The sequence below is a fragment of the Pantherophis guttatus genome, chromosome 1 (assembly GCF_059756535.1).
Source record: "Pantherophis guttatus breed Tessera chromosome 1, ASM5975653v1, whole genome shotgun sequence".
NCBI lineage: Eukaryota > Metazoa > Chordata > Lepidosauria > Squamata > Colubridae > Pantherophis > Pantherophis guttatus.
Window position 1 is genome coordinate 76,727,883 of NC_142063.1, and position 15,583 is coordinate 76,743,465.

The window sequence follows — 15,583 nt, forward strand, 5'->3', positions numbered from 1 at the left end:
ATTTCTGATTGGAAATAATGAGAATTAAATAAATCTGTAGAGCACCAAGTTCAAGAAGGATGTTATATCCATCAAACTAGAAAATGTTATCTATTTCTGAGCAAGTGCTGAATTGCACTGTAAATGTGGTAAGCTTCCATTCAGCTACACTACTGTACCACGTCTGTTTTTATATGAAATATTTGCTATGCCTACATTACTGAACCTTTTTATTCTGAAAAGTCCCTGAAAATGAAGCCCAGAAGCCAGTCCATGGCAGTGAACAGTCATTACTGGTTGATAGAATTAATGCTAGAAATGCTTCTGCTTTATATTCTACTTCATCCTTCCTCTGGATAATAGTGAAGGCACAGTTCATCTTCAATTATCCTTAGTAATGAGTCAGTGAAGATAATTAATACAAAGATAGCAGGGTTCTTCTGTCAAGTAAATATCATGGTAATGTCCTGAAACTTGATCTTGCTGAAATGTTTAAGACTATTCTGAAGTTTCCTCAATTATAAGTGCAGTGGGTTCAGCCATAGACCTAATTACAAAGGTTTCAATAACTTAATGAAGATTGACTGGTAGCTATTAAGAGGGTGACATTAACTTATTTACATATTATGGAAGTGCAGCAGGCCACATGTCAATCTGCCCACTGAACAAGTGCTCAAGAAACAGAGCTAGCAGTCCTGTACTAATCACCTACATCAAAGAACATGTGAATCAATTACGGAAGATATTGTGTATATTTAAGTATTTCCAAAACAGTCCTAATCAACCCCTAAGTTCTTTTATTTTGGGCTCTATTTCAAAAAATGACAAGTGGAATATCAAACACTCTTATAATTTATACGCCATGAGCTACTCCAGTTGCAGGCATGACATTCTGCAAAACAGATTTGAACTGACACTTGCTCTTGCAAAGACCTGTAGTAATTCAGTTTTGCTCTTCATTACTGTGTACTTTTGTCCTGCTCCTTAATTTGCTTAATAGAAATCTAGATTGAAACTCATGTATTCCCTTTCCATTGTAGTCTTTCACTTATTTGTGATCTGGAGATTAAAAACTCTTGCTTCCAGCTAGTAATAAACCATAATTTGTTTCATATCAACATAAATGATGAGCTCTACTTTGATATTGGGTCACATAAAATAAATATTGACAATGTGATATGACATCTTGATATGTGGACAAACTTCTCTTGCCTCAATTATCATTTGGTTACATTCAGTAAATTGCATAAGTAGATTTATTCGAGTTACATTTACAGCCGTTCCAGAAGCATCTGATTGGCCTCTGTTGAAACTGAGATACTGGGATAAAATTCAGTAGGAAAAGGGGAAGGTGAGGGGGTTTTAAGTGAAGAAGGATGAATGCAGAAGTAAAAAATAATTGCACAATGCATGAAAAAATCCCTGAATTGTATTGCGTGCTTTCCTTGCTCCCTTAATAATCGGTTTCATTCAGGGGTGAAATCCAGCAGGTTCTGACAGGTTCTGGAGAACCGGTAGTGGAAATTTTGAGTAGTTTGGAGAACTGGCAAATACCACCTCTGGCTGGCCCCAGAGTGGGGTGGGAATGGAGATTTTGCAATATCCTTCCCCCAGGAGTGGGGAGGGAATGGGGATTTTGCAGTATTCTCCCCTGGAGTGGGGTGGGAATGAGGATTTTGCAGTATCCTTCCCCTGCCATGCCCACTAAGCCATGCCCACAGAACCGGTAGGGAAAAATTTTAGATTTCATCCCCGGTTTCATTCCATTTCCAAAGGTGTTTTTTCAAGAGGCAACTGGACTTTCTGGTTTTCCTTTGAAGATGTTTCATTTCTAATCACATTTGAGCCATCTGAGAATTAATTAAACAATAGTCTCTTCCAGGAAATATGAATAGTTCTGCTTATTTTTGTTTTATTGCTTTCAGTTTGAGAAAAATGATCCCTTGTGTTGATTGGGATTGAGTGATATGAATTTATAATACTCATTTTTGCTTTGTTGTTTGGGATCATTCAGCTTTGAAACCTATTCAGTACACTTTTATCTTGGTTTTGGCCCAACTGGGTCCAGCAAAAAAATAAAATAAAAAAATCTTAAATGAGGCCCAATGTTAATTCATTAAGAATCAAGGAAAGTACTGAGTAGAACATCCAGCAACAGTTGTAGGCTCAAATAATCTTGTATAAACCACCTGAAATAGGACTTCTTGATCTAAGATTTAATATTTAATGTTCATTTCACCTGATTGTACATGAGAAATGAAGGCAATCCCTGGTTTCTTCTCAGTTAGGTGTTCAATCTCTCGATGTATCGAAGAAATATATATTTGGAGGCTTGCCGTTGGCTCTATTGCAAATGAAATAATATCAGAATCTGGCAATGAATCATGCTGCTAATCAGTAAAGGAATAAGATCTTCTCTTGAAACTTCTGTGCTTAAACTAAGCTCTCACCATCACTGAAGGTCATTTTCTTCACAGGATGAATTTCTTGCCTCTTATACCGTGCTTCTGAAATCAGGAGAACCATCTGTTCACTTATTCTTGATGCACATTCAGTATTTATCAAGTGAAAAAAGGTAGGAAAAAGCCCATAAGCATTTGCTTTGAGTTTCACTTTAACTTTCTCCTGTGTGCAAGAGGTTGTTATATTTATTACACTTGCAACTTCAAGTGTAACTAGCTATTAACACCTTCTTTGTGGTTTTGTTGTTATGACAAATCTGTAATTCCCAAGACTGTTTTAAAAATTATTGACATCTAGACAAAAAAAAAAAAAAAACCTCCATCGGGGTGAAATTCAGCAGGTTCTGACAGGTTCTGGAGAACCAGTAGCAGAAATTTTGAGTAGTTCAGAGAACCGGCAAATACTACCATGGCTGGCCCCTGAGTGGAGTGGGAATGGAGATTTTGCAATATCCTTCCCCCAAGAGTGGGAAGGGAATGGAGATTTTGCAGTATCTGCCACGCCCACCAAGCCACGCCATGCCCTCCAAGCGACGCCCACAGAACAGGTAGTATTTGAATTCCACCACTGAGCCCCATGTAAGACTTACTCTTCAGCACTGCAGCAATAAACATATGGCCTCTACTACTCAGTGGTCTGCAGAGCTGATGTTATTAGCAACACAGGAATATATAAACAAATCACTTACCAACATAAATTAGGGATGGATGATTATAATGAAATATATCACTATTTACTGAAAAGCTTATGAAGAATTTTATATAGGTATATGTATTTGTGAATATACAATTTGTGCACTTTTGTTTTTAGTTTTCTTCTTCCTTCATAATTTCTTTCTTTCCTTCCTTCCTTCCTTCCTTCCTTCCTTCCTTCCTTCCTTCCTTCCTTCCTTCCTTCCTTCCTTCTCTTTCTTTCTCTGCTAGTACCGGTATATGATGTTACACATTGCTATGACTGTCTGAAATTCACAATGCAAATACTAAATGCTATAGACATCAATATGCTAGAAACATCAATATGGTTTTAAACGCCATGATTTGCCTTTCTGTTGCTTTCTCTTTCATTATGTCCTCCCGTCTCATTTTTAATTATATTAAATTGGCAGTTACATATCCGAGTTGTCTTTTAACATTATATAAATGCCCAGGTAGAAGATGCCTAAAGAAAATAGAGTGTTGCCAGACTTATAGTATTCCAGACTATATTTAGATTCCTCTAATGGGTTGATTTTATTATTAATTTTTGGTCTGTCTGCCAGTTTGTTTGATTGAATATGTCTTCTGTGACTGCATCTTGACTTTGAACTGTGATAGTCACAATATAATGACCATGAAATCAGATTCTGCAAATAATAACAAAGTTACTCTATGCATGCCAGCCTTTGATAAGCTAATACAACATTTCTGACCCAACCATGTCGTCTTAGAGACAGGCCACGCCCACCTGGAAAGGCCACACCCACCTGGAAAAGCCACACCCACCTGGAAAGGCCACACCCACCTGGAAAGGCCACGCCCACCTGGAAAGGCCATGCCCACCTGGAAAGGCCACGCCCACCTGGAAAGGCCACGCCCAACTGGAAAGGCCATGCCCAACTGGATTTTTCTTCCACCATACCTGGATCATTCATTGCTTTGTGGAAAAGAAGCTATGTAAACAGGGTAGACTTGGGTGAGCTGAGACAAGGGTACATTAAACTTGATGCTAGTCAGTAGTGGGTTTCAATTTCGGTCACTACCGATTTGCTCGCAGGTGCATGTGCTCACACATGCATAGAGACATCCGGGTGGATGGGCAGAGCCTCCCACCGCTCCCGCTACCGGTTCACCCAATCCGGGGCGAACCAGTAGCAACCCACTACTGATGCTAGTGTAAAATAAAATAGAACCAGGAGGAAAATGGCCTGTAATCACTAGAACAAACTGTATTATGACTCTGAAATCCGTCTATGGGGAGCCATGCCATCCTCAACCTGTACGAGGAAAAGGCTATTGCAAAACTAGCCATTGTTGCATTCACTGAATACATAATGTGTCCGGGACAGACAGGAAGCAGGAAAATGCTCTTTCCGTTTATTGGAACCTCTGTACCTTTCCTTGAAATATCCTTGAATTCTCAGACTAGAACAAGGGGACCTGTGTTATGCCCCAGACATAGACCTGAATTTCAGGTAAAGATTCTGCTACCCCAGGGCTCTGAAGGCAAACATGGAGTCTGCAAATGTCACACATTAAAACAAAAGAAAAGAAGAAGAGCCAACCACAAAACTACCTCAGCTGAGTCCCATCAGATAGACAATGGATAAATACCGTGGATGCCATTTCAATCAATCCATGCAATCAATAGAATGGATTTTGTTCTCTCCTATCTCAAATGTCTCCCCTTTGCTGCTAGGATGGGACCCTTGTCTTCCAGTGGACAAAGAGGCTGCTTGCCAAGGCCAGCCAATTTGAACATGGCCCCTGGAGGAAAGGGCTGGTCCTGGGGCAGAAGAGACCTTCCCTCACAAGCACTCTGCAGAGTCTGGGAAGGGCTCCTCCAGGCCAGTAGAGTCGCCTCTGTCCAGCAGGCCATTGGATGGGAGGCTGTTGGAGCTGGGCTCACAGGGGCAGCAGGAAGTGGCTCCTTTCTGGCTTTTTGCCCTGTGCTGGAGGGAGGCATGGAAGTCGAGCGATAGCACCACAAGGCGGTACAGCTGCAACATCACGATCAAAATATTCTTGGCTGCAAAAAACACGAGCTTCTGATTCACCACTTGAAAGTAGCCCATCAGGATGAGGCGCACCACAAGGAACGGACCGTCTTGGATGAACAGGCTGATGCGATGTTCCACAGATCAGCGCTGTGTTTGCAGAGGAACAGATGAAAAACTTAGGTGAACGAAGCTGCTGGATCACAGTTGAGATGTTGCACTGCTAGATCCAGAGGGAATTGCAACATGCTCCAAGTCCACTCGGATAGGATTGCATACACCAGAGCATCTTTGTTCTGGACGTTCTCCATTTCCAGGATTTCACTGGTGAACTCCAGGATGTCTGCGGCAGTGCCCATGAAGATCAGCAGCAGCTGAGACAGCTGGTCCCTAGTGATCTCCCCACCGATGGGAAGCAGCCAGCGGCCCAGGATGAGGAGCAGCAGGAAGGTCTGGTGGAGGCTCAGCGTCCAGATGCTCTCCAGATGCTTTTGGAGCGCGTGCTGACAAACTTCTGGGCCTGTTGCAGCTTTTCCATTATGTTGTTTGCTGCAGTCTCATTTCTGTAAGTGGGTCTGACTGGTTCACTGTGGTTCTTCACCAGCTGCTCATATTCATTGGGGCAAAGCTGGTTTTTAGGCTGAAGTTCCAGAATCCACAATGAGGGCACTATGATGATGAGATAGACAAAGATTGGCGGTGAAAACCTTCCAAAGTAGCAGGCCTGCCCGTTCTTAGAACCTGAGTGAGACAGGATCCTTCCACTAAAACTATGGTTCATGAGCAAATTTAAGGAAAATCATAATTTTTTTGAGTTTTTGACACACAAAGGCAAAATCCAATCACATCATGCCCTCCAACTTTTCCTGAATAAGCCAGATGAAAATAATTATTAAAGCAGAGACAGAAAGGAGCTGATAAATATTTCTGCTCTGACCTCGTCCCATATGACTAATTATGTGTTACAGATTAGCAGCCTAATTGTAGCCTACTGAGGCACATAGATATTTTACAATACACACAGCCTTGATCAGTAGCAAAATTAGGGTTGCCAGGTCTGCTTCCAAAAAATAGCAGACAAGCCAGGGGAGGGGGGGGTTAAGTAGTAAAAAAATAAAAACAATTTTTACAATTAAATTATATATTTTCTTACAAACATTTTAACACGTATTAAAATAATCACTTCAAAACTTTACTTAAAATTCAAAACATCAAATATATTATAATAATATGTAAAATATTAAATTACATTTTAATTTCATCATAAAGCTTTTGAATAAAAAAAATGTCCACTATTTTGTGAAAAAAAATAGTGAATATAATGTGAAAAAAGCGGACTGTCCGCTCAAATAGTGGACACCTGGCAACATTAAGCAAAATGTGGGTCTCACATGGGCCTTTTTCAATCAAAACATAACTCAAGGGGTAGGCTAATGCTCATTCACCCATTCACTTGCAACCTGACAGGGTTCAGGTGTCTTACTGAACCCCCGTTGCATTTCAGAATCCTCCAGTCATTGCCTGAATGGACTAGCAGAAGTTCTGAGGGCAGCTAAGACCAATTTAGTACACAGTCTGGTGAGAAGTGGGGAAGAAAACACAAAGACCCTTCATTCACCTTTCAGCCTGACCTCACCACAACTTGTGGGTTACCTGTCATTATGTCAGCCTCACACATGTCTGTGCTGGCGCATGTTTTTCACATCTGTGAAACAGTCTTATGCTCAAGATGGAACTCAAATCCATCCATTTACAGGAATGGTTTTAAATGAATGCTATTACACTGAACGGAACCTAGGCTTTAACCAGTGGTGGGATTCGGCCAGTTCGCACCACTTCGGGAGAACCGGTTGTTAACTTTCTGAGCAGTTTGGTGAACTGGTTGTTGGAAGAAATCATTAGGGCAGAGAACCGGTTGTTAAATTATTTGAATCCCACCACTGGCTTTAACCCTACCTGAAGTAGGTGCTTCATCACTGGAGTTTTTAAGAAAAGCCTGGACAGCCACCTATCTGAAATGGTGTAGGGTCTAGTCCAAACCCCTTGACCAGGGGTTTGGAAGACTTCCATGGTCCTTTACAGCTCTATTTTGATTGAGGTGGGGACTTGAATCAGCAGTCTCCAACCCCTGGAGCTGAAATCAACCTGTGAGACTTTAACCCACAATTCTTAACCCATCAGAGGCAGTATTTATTTTGCAGAATCCAGACATGCACCCTTCGTTACTCAATAATCTTCACTATTGGGCATCACACCTTTTGTCCTGACCCACTCAAACATGCATACATCACAGTTGGGTTGAAGGTCTTATTTGAGGCTTTCCAAGCCCAGAATAGTCTTCTCCAGAAATCCTCATGCCAAAACCCATTCAGCTCCTCCCAAGGAATTCATACTTCAGCTCAGGAACAACCCCAACATGGCAAGACAACCCCACAAGGCAGAGGAAAGACTAAGGAAAGCAAGTGAAGCAAAAACAAGTCTGTGAGTCAAAGGCGAAATCCGTGAAGCAACTCCAGAGGTCAAGGCCTGGATAACTCAACAGACTAATGCATTGTAATTTAACTCCAGCTGTCTGCAATTAGTAAGTTAGAATCTTGCCAGGCTCAAGGTTGACTCAGCCTTCCATCCTTTCTAAGGTAGGTAAAATGAGGACCCAGATTGTGGGGGCAATAAGCTGACTTTGTAAAAATATACAAAAGTATGAAGGCTATTGCTTAATGCATTGTAAGCTGCCCTGAGTCTCCGGAGAAGGGGGCATATAAATCGATTTTTTTTTAAAAAAAGGCATCAGCTATGGTTCAAAGTAAACAGTCTGAGTCAGGAAACAATGTTCAAGGCAAAGAGGCACAGAGGTTTGACAAATGCAAGGCAAGGAAATGGACATGTTGTTCTTAGCATCATTTCAATCCTCTCACTGACCTAAATAGCTGCTCTCCAGTGCAGCCAATCAAGAGGAGAGAGACTGCCACCTTGCAAGTCACCTAGTTAACCTTCATTTTGCCTGCCCCCTCTCAGCCCTACATGCCTACATGCATCCTTCTCTGGATCGGAAGAAGGAAGTAGTTCTTCCTTATCTCCTTTGGCCAGCTGCAGCTGTGTGCCATCTCCTACTGAAGCCTCTGGACTTCCCAGCTGCATCTGTGCCTCTCCTGTCCCTAGCTTAGCCAGTCATTCATCTGGTTGCTCCTCCTGCGATTGCTCCATTGTGTTTGGCTTCAACATTCCTGACTCAGTCTCTGGCACCCTCCAGACATTCCTCCACATCCCCGCCAATGTGCCTGGAACTGGCTCTTCCTTATCCAAAATGGCATCTGGAGAGGAGTCTGGGGAAATGTCTGGGGAAGCTGTCACAGTTTTGAGTCTCCAGGCAATCCCTTCCCACTGTCCAAATGATCTGACTCTGGTGAATACGTCAGTGCATGCTAGTCTTTTCAGTCATACAACTATGATAGCAATAGCACTTAAACTTATATACCACTTCACAGTGCTTTACAGTCCTCTCTAAGCAGTTTACAGAGTCAGCATATTGCCCCCAATAATCTGGGTCCTCATTCTACCGACCTTGGAAGGATGGAAGGCTGAGTCAACCTTGTGAGCCGGTGAGACTCGAACTGCCAAATTGTAGGCAGCCAGACATCAGCAGAAGTAGTCTGCAGTTCTGCATTCTAACCACTGCGCCACTGTGGCTCAATATGACAGAGATGGGCAGAGGTTGCCTGGCCAGCCCCATCTGGCTTGCCAAAAATTGCTGCCCAGCCCAACACCTAGTCTGGTGCCCAGTGTGTCCATACCTAAGGAAGAGATTGCAAACAAAAACTTTATTCCACAGAAAAAGTGACACAGTGAGGTCTCCCTCAAATCCCACGTACTCCATCAATATCCCTTGGTGGGTTCTATACAATACTTTCCATCAATGATACATCATCAGGTCACAAGGTGTCCCTTTACAGTAATTCCTGCCTCATTTACAGTAACCTTCACCATATTAAGCACAAATACAGTAAACATGTTCTTAAGCTTTCACCCCAAAACTTTGATAATCAACACATCTGCAGTACTGTAGCGTAACTTTGCCTAATATAATTCCCATTGCTCTAATGGCACACTTTCTTTTTTAACAGTATATGTGGGCAATTTTTTCCTGTTTGTGCCTTTTACTTTGTCCCATGATATAGTAGTGGTTACAGTTTAGTGAGATGAAGCAATTTTGCTTTTATTTGAAGCTGATAACTTTTTAATTAACTACACTTTAATCCCTTCATTCAGTTTCTGGTCTTCCAGTTGTCTGAATCTATGTTGTGCATATGGCCTTGTTCCCTGGGAAACTTGATCCTTCTCCCAGGAATCTCAGGCTTCTTTCACCAAAGCAGCAATATCTCTGTTGGCAGATTAGCCAATAAATGCTCTACAAATGTCAGTTTCTTCCTGATTTTCTGCCCTTGTTGTTGGCAGGTCATTTGCAAAGACCTTTTAAGCCTTCACACCTTCATGTCTTTTTAAAAAAAGTGTTCAAATAGCAAACTGGGAGAGTTTAAGAAGAGCTTGTATCTAAGTTTTCCATAAAATAAATAATGTTCTTTCCAGCGAGACAAACTCTCCCTGCATCCACTTCCATTAAAAGTTGTCAAGTAAATCTGGAATCCATGTAGGCTCCATTTTTTTTTCAGTTCATGTATTTGCCTTTTAAGTTGCTTAAATAATTTACTTAATTGTTGGCTAAAAGTACACAACGTTTTTGTTGGCACTTTTGTTCGCCAACAATAGTGTGTATAGTCAAGGCTATGGTTTTCCCAGTTGCAATGTATGGCTGTGAAAGTTGGACCATAGGAAAGGCTGAGCGCCAAAGAATTGAGGCCTTTGAACTATGGTACTGGAGAAGACTCCTACGAGTTCCTTGGACTGCAAGGTGATCAAACAGATCAGTCCTAAAGGAGATCAACCCTGACTGCTCTTTAGAAGGACAGATCCTGAAGATGAAACTCAAATACTTTGGCCGCCTAATGCTCAGAAAGATTGAGGGCAAAAGAAGAAGGGACGACAAAGAATGAGGTGGATGGATGGAGTCACCGAAGCAGTAGGAGTGAGCTTAAATGGATTCCAGAGTATGGTAGAGGACAGGAAGGCCTGGAGGAACATTGTCCATGGGGTCGCGATGGGTCGGACACGACTTCGCAACTAACAACAACAACACACAACGTTGGACAGAAAAACAAAGCTGATGTGATCGATAATCCCATACAGAATAGACATTTTATCAATTCTATAGATTTACTTTACAGCATTTTATTGTTTGCAAAATGTCCCACAATCCTTATCAATCTGCATATGTTTATCTTTTCCTTACCTCCAACTCTCATTCTGCTATACATCCTTGAGAGGTAAAAAAAAAAAAACCCTAAATACCATCTCGGCTTTCGCTTATTGTGGTTTGTATCTGATAGATGGTGTTTTTGTATATGTTCCTTTGTATTAGTTTTGATTCCTGGCAACTGATTGGACAAATCCTTGCATGATTTCAGAAGTGGTTTGTCATTACCTCCTTCCTAGGGCTGAGAGAGAATGACCGGCTGAACATTACCAGCTGGCTTTGTGTCTAAGACAGAACTAAAACTCATGATGTCCTGGTTTCTAGCGCAGTGCCTTAACCAATACATTAAATGAGTGTATCTTTGAAGGATGGTCTACATCAGGTTAATTATTTCAGGAGGATGCATCCATTTCTACGAGCTGTCTCTTCTGTTATAGCATCATTAGTCTAATGTGTGACATATGCTATGTTATATGAAGAAAGTCAACTCTCATTTTACTGGGGAAGGTAGAAGGAAAGTGTAGCTTCTTGTGTGTGTGGGAGAACTTGTCAATGCTGAGGATGATTCAGCTAACAAAACTTCAAGAAGAAAATAATATCTTACAATCACGAAACTCTTTATTGGACTCACAGCAGTGGATCAACATGAATAATCTCACATTGCTCTCCTGGATCTTCTCCTTGGGATCCTTACATTTCCACTCTTCAAGGCCTACCTGCATTTGATATTAGATTGCAATAACAGAAGGTTTGGGACTGGCCATTAGCTTATCTGTTAAAACCATTCATAACTGTTCTGATTTTGAAGTCAAGTCTGAGATTTATACACTGGACAGATTGGCTTTCTAATTGGGACATGGATTGTGAAATCATGGATTGTAAAGACTTGCCTCTCCTCTCTGCTCAAGAAAGTAGAACTCTTGAAACACTTAGCATTTCAAAAGGAAACTTTTATTGAAAGGAAAGTGATAGCAAGACAAAGAAAGCAGGATATGATGATTCTTGCGCAATTCCATTAGATTAAACAGTTAGAGACCCCTCCCCTCAGTCCGGTATTGAATAAGCCAATCCGCAGGTGCAAAGATGTTTTGAAACTCACAGGCTGAGAAGGTGATAAGAAGTTGTTCTTAAGCGTCGCTTGCTGGAGGCTCCGGAGCTGAGACAAAACAGATGGCTCCTCCCCCCTTTCGTTCTCAGGAAAGTAAATCAAAGCACAGGATAGATAGGCACCAGGAAGAAGGTCATAAATTGAGGAATGCATCCAGGCCCCTTCCCTGCCAGAATGGCAGTAAGGATCTATGGGACCTGAATGGCAGTAGGGATCTATGGGACCTGACACCTCCTCCCTTCTAGAGCACATCTAGAGCACATTTACATTATTGGTAGTGGAAATTTACTCAGTGAGAATTCTTATAACTTCCTGAAATCCTGCTAAGAAGAATAACAGTAGATTCAGAGACCCTCACTTTTCCTACTCAGGTGCTCTGTTATTAAGAGAGAGTGATGTTATTATCAGTAGACTTGCTTTAATATGACTCATGAGTACATTTAGAGAAACATACATCTGGACATATTTCCAAGTCATGCTAGGCCTCTTTCCCTGAAACTGAAATGATTTGTGCAAAGAAACAAAACCCATTCTTGATTCTTCAATAATGGAGATAACTAGCTCAATTCAACATTCATCATTCCTCAATTTTTCAGTATGATTGCTTAACAATAAGTCCTAAAGTGCTGGGAAATTTACCTTTGGAGCAATTCAGTTCTTGAATAAAGATTGTATTGTTGTTCAATGGATCCACAGCATAACCTCATGAAAAAAGCTTCATAGCTGAAGAACTGTTCCTATATGGTCTGCCAGCATTTTAATACCTTTAGAGAAACTAGAAGTGAAAATTGGTAGCTTAAGATCAAGGAATGAATGCAAAATGCATGAAGCCTTTATTTATCCACTGAGATTTTCTTTTATATTAAAAGTTGCAGACAGCGAGTCCCAGTCAGGTGTGGTTTGTTCATGCGTTCCCACTTCCCAGATGGTGAAATGTCATAGACCATTTCTCCCCCTCTTTCCAGTAACTTAATATGAATAGTTGAGTTGAGGGCAGTGATAAATGAGCTGGTGCTACAAAGATTCCTTTTGCTTTCAGCAGCTCCTGCTCCATCTCAATTAATTTTTTAAAAATCCATTTAAAAGCTTCATAAAAGTATAATCCGTGCCACAGTTCAGGGCTGCTTAAAGAATTCCAGCTCATTTATGCCAGTTGCACCTGTAACCCATCCATCTCTGTTGATCAAAGTGATGAATAACAGAGGAATTCCCTGACCTAGAAGCCATACAGCCGATGAAAACCTACTTCTCAGAACTCTGATCGTGGGCCACGTGGTTAAATTGTTCACATCTTTTTTTTAGGGCATGGCTCTTCTTTTTCTTTAGGTTTTGTCCATGAAGCAGTACTTTTATCCAATAGAGCTTTGAGAAGGAGCAGAGAATCAACCTCTCATTGAATTCCCCACTCCTTTCCCTGAGCCACAGCCAAGTTAAGGGCATCTGTTTCTAGGCTTCTTTTTAAAAAAAGAATGTTCTAATAATTGCCAGACTGAGGCAGGGTCAGAAAAGGAGGTGATATTTAAATACTAATGAACTGTTTAACAATGTCTGCTTTGTTCTCCACTAGTTTAACCTCCATCTGTGTCTCCATCCCACACTAAGGAAATTTCTAAAATGCATAGATTGAGGAAAGGCGAGAGAGCAAATGTGTCTTGTATTATTAGAACTCAGGCCTAACTAGTGTGATTAATTAGGAAGAAATTATAGGAGATTCAAAGAGAAAAAAAAGATGTAGGATGCAAAAAATAAAATAAAATAGGGACATACCTTATTGTTGTCTAATTGTCTGCCACTGTCAGAGGAGGTAGACATTCTGGAAAATCATTTTTCTGCATTTTATGGATTCTGTAGATCAGAGGTGTCAAATTCGATTTCATTGAGGGCTGCATCAGGGTTGTGGTTAACCTTGGGGGCTGGGATGGGCATGGCCAGGGTGGGTGTGGCCAGCTTGACATCACTCGTGTCAGGGGCTCCTGTGGTGGCCCGAGCGCTCTGCCAGCAAAAATGGCCTCCCGAGCTCTGTTTTCAGCTGCCACATCCTCCTGCAACCCTCTGCCAGTGAAAATGGAGCTCGGGAGCCCGTTTTTCCTGGCAGAAGCACCACGGGCCAGTCCTTCGCTGTTTCCAGGGTGGTCCCACAGGCCAGATCTAAATACACCATGGGCTGGATCTGGCCCCCGAGATTTGAGTTTGACACCCCTGCTGTAGATCATGCTGGCTGGGGGATTCTGACAGCTGAAGTTCAGCCATCTTAAAGTTGCCGAGGTTGAGAAATGCTGCTGTAGATTATTACATTTCCAGTCCAATGGGCTTCAGTTCATCAGACAAAGAAAAACGTGATACCACCTGATAGCATGGGAAAGGTTCTGTCCTAATCCATTTTCTAGGAACCTTTTTCTAGTGAACAGTTTCAGAGAGTTCTCAGGCCGCAGAAAGAGAAAGCACCAAGCTTTCCTCTTACTGAACAGTGTGTCTATGTGAGAAGAATTTGGCCACCATACCTGGGTAGCAAGAATTCAGATAACCACTAAATAGCAGGAAAAAGAAACAGAAAGGTCTAGCTAGTTGTTGCCATCTAGAGGTGGTTTGGATTTTTGCAATAGTTGTATGACAGTAGAGAGTAGAGAGAATATTGTAGGGTCACCATATCTGGGCTACAAAAATATATTTAGCATTTTCTGTAATGTTTATGCTATCTGATGGCAGATTTTTGCAGCTCAGATTATACTCAGAAATCCCAGATTTTTAATAGGAAGGAAGAGTTGGAATTCATTTCAAAACATGGTGAGGATGCTAGACTGTCTGGTCTATCCTTGCTTAATTTACACTGTTTTTAAAACTCTGTTTTTAAAGCCAAATAGATTACCAGTAACAAACTACTCTATAATTTGAATGAGTGAGGGCCATATAAACACAGTATATGATATTCACTTTAGACTCATTTTCATTCTGTTCTGAACTTTCATTGATTCTTAAAGTTTTATGCTGAGCTAGTCTTACTGGTGATATGTTTGGCATTTAGGCTGGACATGGTCCAAAATGTTTTGGTGCCTAAGGCAGAAAATTCAAGTAGTATCCTTGCTACTATTACAATAAAAAAGCTAATAGTTAAGGAATTGTTGCTAGTGTTAACTTGATCCTTATTTGTTTTGTTTATTTGCTCACTTGAAAAAATATATAGATTGACTTTTAACTAAAACAAACCCAAAGGGATGGAGAATAGTATGGAAAAAATAGAGATTAAAAGTAACCACAAATATACTATTATGTTGGACTTGTATTTCTATGATGATGAGGAATAGCTTAGTGATATGGCACTGCTTTGCCTACAGAAATTTCCAGATTTTGTCCTTGGCACCACCAGATAAAGTTAAAATAAATTAATTTATTTATTAAATGTATTTAATAATATTAATAGGAAAATAATATGGAAGTATGGATATTTACAGCTAGGATGTCCTGGATATCTCTCACCTGAGTCCCAACCACATTCAATCCCACTGAGTTTTTTCACAGACTCAGTGAACAACAACTGAGGTGGAAACTACTTCATTATTTTTATTTTTAATGTTAGTCACTTATAGTTTCCCCTTTATAACTTTATCTGTGCAGCAGATGGAGATTAGATGATTCTCCGGTAAGGCTCCAGAAATGCAACAGATACCATTTTAACCAGTCAGCTGCTTCTGTGCACCACCTCCAAAAGTGTAGGCAATGGTTTTCTCCTTAAAACATTAAAATAGATGAAACAGATGCCCTTCCAATTATACTACAAACAGCTGCCTAGTATCTACCTTTATGAATATTTTTATTATTAACATGCTTTCTTGTCTGGAAAAACACAGCATGACATACAAGAGTGATAGTGAAATCGTATAGAAATGTGTTTACTCAGGAGAAAATATAATGAAGTTCAATATGACCTCTTCTCAGGACCTTGGACAGAGAATTTCACTTAAAATACTAAAAAAGAAACGATTGTTATAGAAAAATGTAGAAGAACAGACAAGTTGAAATGAAATACTTGAAGTGT

General features: G+C 40.8%; 1 pseudogene; it reads right to left on the reverse strand.

Moving 5' to 3' along the window:
* Positions 1-4,945: 4,945 nt before the first annotated feature.
* On the reverse strand, positions 4,946-5,915 carry LOC148116455 (transmembrane protein 26 pseudogene; annotated as a pseudogene).
* Positions 5,916-15,583: the final 9,668 nt, after the last annotated feature.